At 47.5% G+C, this 8,450-nt stretch overlaps 1 long non-coding RNA gene across 1 annotated transcript; it reads right to left on the reverse strand.

Moving 5' to 3' along the window:
* Window positions 1-4,004: 4,004 nt before the first annotated feature.
* Window positions 4,005-6,496, reverse strand: LOC125109140 (uncharacterized). The gene is made up of 3 exons (XR_007130134.1): window positions 6,224-6,496; window positions 4,643-4,832; window positions 4,005-4,030 (listed from the first exon to the last, which is right to left on the reverse strand). It is a non-coding gene; the product is annotated as an uncharacterized LOC125109140 (long non-coding RNA).
* Window positions 6,497-8,450: the final 1,954 nt, after the last annotated feature.

Raw genomic sequence — 8,450 nt, forward strand, 5'->3', positions numbered from 1 at the left:
CTCACTGCTCGAGGAGAACGAGCAAGCAGTCATGGCAGTAACTATTCAGCCTGTCCTTCAGCCCCTGCCTTGGGGGTGCTCAGTCTTACCTTCCAAAAGCAGTGGTTCCTACTTTGAGGTGAGGGAGACAGAAGAGACACAAGACAATGAGCTTCCCTGGGACCCTCAGAGTCCTGTTGGGGGGTGTGGGGTGGGGTAAAAGTTGCCAGACCTGGCCACAATCCAGCCAGTTGCAGACAATGAGGGAGCAACTGAGAGCAAACTCCAGCCAGAAGCTTCCAAGGCAGAAGTGGACATCTTTTGATGCTTTGTGAGCACCTCCCTGGGCTCAAGGCTGCCTCGAGCAAAGGGGCCAACAGGGCAGAGGCCCACGGCCAGCTTACTGTGGGACTCTGACCCAACCCTCAAGAAAGGAATGGACCCCTGAGCAGAGGCCCAAACTTTAACTCAGTACAATCTTCTAGAATTAAGTCTCTCCCTCTCTCTTCCTCTTCCTTTTCACCTTTGTCTTCACATCCATGATTATTTCAACAAGTATTTATGTGCACAGACTGGCAACCAGCCAGGAACTAGGCATCAGAGAAGAAACTTAGTCTTTCAACAAGAATACAACATTCCAGACAGTGATTGGGCCTGGAAACAAAACAAATCCATCCCTGATCAAATGACCTATGGAATGAAAGCAACACAAATGTCCATCAACTGATGCACAGATAAAGCAAATGCGTTGTATCTGTACAACAGAGTATCATTCAGCCATAAAAAGGAATGGAACATGCTACAATATGGATGAACCTTGAAAATGTTATGCTAAGTGAGAGGAGCCAGTCCTCTAAATGTGAGACCTCAAACCTAAAAATCCTAGAAGAGCACAGTCAGTAATTTCTGACATCAGCCGTATGTCGTAAGGACGTTTTTCTAGTTATGTCTCCTGAGGCAAGAGAAATAAAAGCAAAAATAAACTATTAGGACTACATCAAAACAAGCGTCTGGATGGCTCAGTGAGTTAAGGGGGTGACTCTTCATTTCGGCTCAGGTCATGATCCCAGGGTCATGGGATTGAGCCCCACCTCCGGCTCTGTGCTGGGTGTGGAGCCTCCTCAGGACTGCTCTCTTCCTTCTGCCCCTCCCCGACATGCATGAGCTCAAAAAAAAGGGACCACATCAAAATAAAAAGCTTCTGCATAGCAAAGGAAATAATTAACAAAACTAAAGGACAACCTACTAACCTATTAACTGATAAAGGGTTAGTATTCAAAATATATAAAGAACTTACATAGGGGTGCCTGGCTGGCTCAGTTGTAGGCCCTGCGACTTGATCTTGGGGTCATGAGTTCGAGGCCCATGTTGGGTTTAGAGATTACTTAAAAAAAATAAGTAAAGGGACACCTGGGTGGCTCATTCGGTTAGGCTGCTGCCCTTGGCTCAGGCCATGATCCCAGGATCCTGGGATCGAGTCCCACATTGGGCTCCTTGCTCCGCATTGGGAGCCTGCTTCTCTCTCGGCCTGTGCCTGCTTGTGTGTGTACGTGCTCGTGCTCTCTCTCTCTCTCTCTCTGTGTGTGTCTGACAAATAGATAAATTATATAAAGTCTTTAAAAAAAAAAAAAGTAAAAAATATTTTTTTAAAAACACTGAAAATAAATTTTAAAAATTAAAAAAAAAAAAAAAGAACTCCTACAACTCAACACTAAAAAATAAGTAATCCAGGGATACCTGGGTGGCTCAGTCGGTTAAGCGGCTGCATTCCGCTCAGATCATGATCCCAGCGTCCTGGGATCAAGTCCCACATCGGGCTCCTTGCTCGGCAGGGAACCTGCTTCTCCCTCTGCCGGCCACTCTGCCTGCCTGTGCTTTCTCTCTCTGACCAAAAAAAAAAAAAAAAAAAAAAAACCAGATTAAAAAAAAATAATAAGTAATCCAATTAAAAATGGGCAGAAGAGGGGCTCCTGGGTGGCTCAGTGGGTTAAAGCCTCTGCCTTTGGCTCAGGTCATGATCCCAGGGTCCTGGGATTGAGCCTCAAATCAGGCTCTCTGCTCAGCAGGGAGCCTGCTTCCTCCTTTCTCTGCCTGCCTCTCCTGCCTACTTGAGATCTCTGTCTGCAAATAAATCTTTAAAAAAAAAAAAAAAATGGCAGAAGACATGGGTGCCTGGGGTCACATAGTTTGTTAAGTATCTGACTTCAGCTCAGGTCCTGATCTCAGGGTCCTGGGATCAAACCCCATGTCAGGCTCTGCTCGGCAGGGAGTCTGCTTGTCCCTATCCCTCTGCCCCTCCTCCTACTTGTGCATGTGCTCTCTCTCTCAAATAAAATCTTTTTAAAAATTATTTTAAAAAATGGACAGAAGACATGAATAGACATTTCTCCAAAGATGACATACAGATGGCCAACATACATGAAAAGATGCTCAACATCACTCATCATCAGGAAAACAAATCAAAACTGCAATGAGAGGGGACGCCTGGGTGGCTCAGTTGGTTGGATCACTGCCTTCGGCTCAGGTCATGATCCTGGAGTCCCGGGATTGAGTCCCGCATCGGGCTCCCGGCTACACGGGGAGTCTGCTTCTCTCTCTGACCTTCTCCTCGCTCATGCTCTCTCTCACTGTCTCTCTCTCAAATAAATAAATAAAATCTTAAAAAAAAAAAAACTGCAATGAGATATCACCTCGCACCTATCAAAATGGCTAAAATCAAAAACACAAGAAACAAAAATTGTTGGTGAGGATGTAGAAAAATGGGGACCCTCTTGCATTGTTGGTGGGAATGCAAACAGCTGCAGCTACTGTGGAAAACAGTATGGAGCTTCCTCAACAAATTAAAAATAGAACTACCCTAGGATCCAGTGATCACACTACTGGCTAGTTACCCAAAAAATGAAAACACTAATTCAGAAGGATATATGCACCCCTATGTTTACTGCAGCATTATTTACAACAGTCAAACTACTGGAAGTAGCCCAAGTGCCTATGACAGACGAATGGGTGGAGAAGTTATGGCACATATAGAATGGAGTATTACTCAGCCATTAAAAAGAAGAAAGAAATTGGGTGCCCGGGTGACTCAGTCATTAAGCATCTGCCTTCGGCTCAGGTCATGATCCCAGTGTCCTGGGATGGAGCCCCGCATCGGCAAGAAGCTTGCATCTTCCTTTCCCACTCCCCTGCTTGTATTTCCTCTCTTGCTATGTCTCTCTGTCAAATAAATAAATAAAACCTTTTAAAAAAATGAAATTTTGCCATTTTCAATGACATGGTTAGAGCTAGAGTATAATGCTAAGCTAAATAAATCAGAGAAAGACAAATACCATGTGATTTCACTCATATGTAGAATTTAAGAAACAAAACAAATGAACAAAGGGCCAAAAAAAGGACACAAGCAAAAAAACAGACTCTTCACTCTAGGGAACAAACTAATGGTAACCACAAGGGAGGGGAGTTGGAGGATGGATGAAATAATGAAGGGGATTAAAGAGTACTCTTATCATGATCAGAACTGGGTGATATATGGAATTGTTGAATCACGGTATTGTACACCTGAAACTAATTTAACACTTGCGTTAACTACACCAGAATTAAAACTTTTACAAAAGGAGTGAGTCACAAAAGACCACATACTCTATGACTCCATTCATATGAAACATCCAGAATAGGCAAATCCATCCTTAGAGATAGAGAATAGAAATAGGTGAATCCATCCATAGAAATAGAAAACAGATTAGTGTTTGCCAAAGAGTGTGGAGTGACTGCTAATGGGTACAGGGTTTCTGTGAGTGGTGAAAATGTTCTGAAACTGATTGTAGTGATAGCTACACAACTCCATAAGTGTACCGTAAACCACTGAACTGTATACTTTAAATGTGTGAGCTAGGGGTGCCTGGGTGGCTGAGTGAGTTAAAGCCTCTGCCTTTGGCTCATGTCATGATCCCAAGGTCCTGGGATCGAGCCCCGCGTCGGGCTCTCTGCTCAGAGGGGAGCCTGCTTCCTCCCTCTCTCTCTGCCTGTCTCTCTGCCTACTTGTGATCTCTGTCTGTCAAATAAATAAATAAAATCTTTTAAAAAATAATAATAAATAAGTAAATAAATGTGTGAGCTGTATGGTATGTGAATTAGATCCCAAAAAAGCTGATAAAATCCCTGCCCTGAGGAATGGGGGTAGGAGGAGAACAGAATAATAATATATTTAAGTAACCATAAAAAGATACCAAATATCAGTGCTCTGGGGGAAGATAAAGCAGGAAGGGAGACAGTTCAAAGAAGGGACCTGCAATTTCTATAGTAGAGACAGGTGGTTTCACTCAGGACACAGACCCAGAAGAGTCAGCTGGCAGCCGTCTCCGGAAGAGCGCTCCAGCAGCTCCAGAGAAGTCTAGGGCTCACAAGTGCCTGGCAGACAAGAGTGCTGCTGAAATCAAAAAGCTCTAAACAATGCTGGGAGAAAGGGAAGCAACAGCTTGCTGGACAAGGCACTCTACATGACCAAAGGGTATCTGAAACTACACACACCAAATTCAGGGGCCAGTGAGTGCTAGGCCCTTATCAGGAGTTCTAAAAATATCTAGTGAATGCATGAATAATACATGAGCTCACAGGGCCCCAAGGCTGCCTCCAGCCCCTAGCTATGCCCTGAGCCCCCTGTTACCTTTCCAGCTCAGCCTGATGTTCCACTCATAGAAGAAAATCAGCTTTCCTTTGCGGCTGCTTCAAGAAGCCTCACCTTCGACTTGCTTCAGCTCACAGATCTCACTGCTGCAACCTCATTCTCCATGATGATGCCCACCAGGAGGTCACAGAGCTTCCCCCTGGACCGGCTGGTGGCATCCCGCTCTGTCCTGCAGAGCTGTGAATGGAGGCCCCAGCTGGTAGCCACATGCCCAGACTGGGGAGTCAGGAGAATGTCCGGGACCAGCCCAGGGCAGCCCATTCCCTCTCAGGCAGCCTTGAGAACCCTGCTGCCCTCAAAGTTAAACCAGATTTCTACCAAATATCTTTTAATATTCCTTCTCTCTTCCTTAAGATATTATTATCCACTGTGTAAAGTAGTGTTTTGTCTTAAAAACACTGGGTTATTCTGGGGGAAGAGGAGCCTAGCAATCTCACCCACTGGAAATGGATGCACAAAGCCTGGGCTGTACAAAAAGGTGGTAATGACTGAAATAGTTTTAATCAAAACAAGACAAATCGGGGCGCCTGGGTGGCTCAGTGGGTTAAAGCCTCTGCCTTTGGCTCAGGTCATGATCCCAGGGTCCTGGGATTGAGCCCCACATCGGGCTCTCTGCTCAGCAGGGAGCCTGCTTCCTCCTCTCTTTGCCTCTCTGCCTACTTGTAATCTCTGTCAAATAAATAAATAAAATCTTAAAAAAAAAAAGACAAATCATCGAATGCATATATTATCTCATGCAATCCTCCCAAATAAATGTTCCCATTTTAGCGAGTGGAAATGAGAAGAGACAAGTCCCTGGTGTGTTCCTGGTGACAATGTGGGGAAAGGAGAGGCCAGGGCTCCCTCAGTAACCCGCTCACAGACTGACGGTCTTGCTCTGCACTGAACCTGCCTCAACCTCAGCTTGGTGGCATTGAGGTACCCCAGGGTACCCCAGTGATGCCGCATCACTTCCCCAAACCCTGCGGGAGCCAGGGAAGCAGAAATCAGCCCATGTCCCAGAGGAAGTACAAAGAGGATGCGCAACTGTTCAAACTCCTAGAAAGAAGGCAGGGCTCACCAGAGGCCCATCATGTTAGATGTACAGCTGAGATCCAAATTCCTGTTCTTTCCACTACATACAGTCCAACACCCCCCACGCCACCCCCAAGCTTTTAATTTCCAAAAACATCAAGAGGGGTGGGGGGAAGGGGAACTCTTAAGGTCACACACCGGCAAAGTTTAAGAGGCCAGGCAGATACCATTCATGGGGCCCAGAACAACTTTGAAAAGGAGGAAACTGAAATCCTACAGCCAGTGCAGATAAGCGCCCACCCCCGTCTCCAGACTAAGCTGAGGCTAATCACAGCCGCTCTTTGAGCAGCTGGAGGAGGGAATCCTCCGCACCTGCGCAGGCCCCGCCCCCACAGAGGGAGCGCCGCAGCCCGGGAGGCGCCCGAGAGGCCGGGCCACCGCACCCCGCAGACACGGGGACCCGGGTGCTCGCAGAGGGGCCCCACCGTCCCGCCCGCCGCTTGGCAGGGAGGAGGCCCGAAAGCCCCGGCCCCCGCCCGGCCGCACCAGTGCCATTTGTTCACGTTGGTCCCGTCCTCCCGCTCCTCCACGATCCAGCGCGGGTATCCGTGGCCTCACTCGACCACGTCTGCGCTGGCTGTGCGCCGTCGGCGGACCGCGAGGAAGGGTAGCGTCCCGCGCTGCTGTGCAGCTCTGCCGCGGCGTTTCCGGCCTCCGAGCCCGGGATCGCTGCGTTCGCGGCGCTCATTAAGTGCCAGGAAACCCCGCCCTCGCCCCGCCCCGCCGGGGGGAGCGCAGGGAGCCGGAGCCTGGCCCGGGATCCGAGAGGCAGGGTCGGGAGGTCGGGGGTGGAGAGGCCCGGAGACAGCAAAGGTCGGCGCGGGGTGCGGGACCCGGGAGGCGGGAGCGACAGGGGCAGAGGCGTCCGACACGCGCGTCTTGGTGGGGTATTGGGGCGCGCCGCTGGAGGCTGTCGGCGGCCGCGCGGACTGTATTCGGTGACCCCGGTGGTGGAGAACGCGCCGCAAGCACTTGATCGCACTGTTTGCGGTGCGACCGGCGCGGGGTCCGAGCGCGCACGGGCGCCGCGCGTGCCCTCTTCACACGGTATTCAGATTCTGCTCCTGCAGAGTTGGTTCGCGCTGGTTCTCACGCCTTTCCAACACCTGTGCAAGCAGCACGAGCTACCAAGTTGTCAGTTCATGTAAAATGTTTACATTTTATTCATATAATAATCCATCACAGATGACCAAAGAATGTGCTTGCAAGTGTATACTATTGCTGCTTAACGCAATTTTTCAATCATTAAGCGGATGTTGATTCCTTTCACGAATTTTCACCGTCCAGCAAAAACTGCACCAACTATAGGGAAAATGTTACTGAGGTGTCTGTAGGTATTTATTCAGCAGGGAAAACAGATGACAATGAAAGGGTGGAAGTATCTGACTCTTCTCCTGTGGTGACTTGTCTTTTGCCTGTGGACTGTGCTCATCAAATTCACTGGTGGAGAACATTTTCTCCATTTGCTTAATGAAGCTACTACATTCCAACATCGTCTTCCAAAACACCGTCCCAGTTATGTAGTGTTTGATTCCCCAACAAAGTGTTCAGAGTGTTTTGATCCCCTCAAAAAAGAATTTTGGCGTTCACCTTTCATAGCCTTACTTCACCAAAGCCATGGATACGAACACAAGGAATCAAATAGAAAAGGACAGCAATGGCAATAGTAACTGGGCACCATTTTCTTGTGGATTCACTGTTCCATCTTTTATCCGATTCATAGAGAGGGGTGCCTGGCTGGCTGGGTCAGGAGAGCATGTCACTCTTGATCTCGCGGTCCTTCCTGCACTTGAGCCCCACATCAGGCATAGAGATTGCATACAGAGTATTACTAATAGAACATTACATGGTAAAATTTAGATATATAAATGTAACCTGGGGGAAAATAAGACATCAGAAAATATACAAAGGCAGAAGCTATAATCACTAAAATTTTATGTGAACAAAAATATTTATTTACATAAAAAATTTATCTGAACAGAAATCATCTTATTACAGTGCAAATAGAAAAGGTATTCTATGTAGATAATTGATCAATAATTACATTGGCCTAAAAGAAATTTCTCCTAAAAGTAATTTCACAAAATTTTCAGAATTAATGTAATTACTATTAAGAATATTTGAGCAGGGAGCCTGATGTGGGGCTCAATCCAGAGACCCCAGGATGACCTGAGCGGAAGGCAGATGCTTAACCGACTCAGACACCCAGGCACCCATTAGAAAGGCCATTCTTGGGGCACCTGGGTGGCTCAGTCGTTAAGCACCTGCCTTCCGCTCAGGTCATGATCTCAGGGTTCTGGGATGGAGTACCTGGGGCTATCTGCTCAGTGGGGAGTCTGCTTCTCCCTCCCCCTCTGCCCCTTCCTTTACCCATCTTCCTTGCTCATGCTCTCTCTCAAATAAAATCTTTTTTAAAAATTTTAAATTGTATCACAGTTTCTAGGGGACAAATTGAGAGCCCATGCCACCTTTTTTTTAAAAGATAGATTTATTGGGACGGCTGGGTGGCTCAGTTGGTTAAGCAGCTGCCTTCGGCTCAGGTCATGATCCCAGCGTCCTGGGATCGAGTCCCACATCGGGCTCCTTGCTTGGCAGGGAGCCTGCTTCTCCCTCTGCCTCTGCCTGCCACTCTGTCTGCCTGTGCTCACTCTCGCTTCTCTCTCTATGACAAATAAATAAAATCTTAAAAAAAAAAAATAAAATAAAAGATAGA

The sequence above is a fragment of the Lutra lutra genome, chromosome 9 (genome assembly GCF_902655055.1).
Source record: "Lutra lutra chromosome 9, mLutLut1.2, whole genome shotgun sequence".
Classification (NCBI taxonomy): domain Eukaryota; kingdom Metazoa; phylum Chordata; class Mammalia; order Carnivora; family Mustelidae; genus Lutra; species Lutra lutra.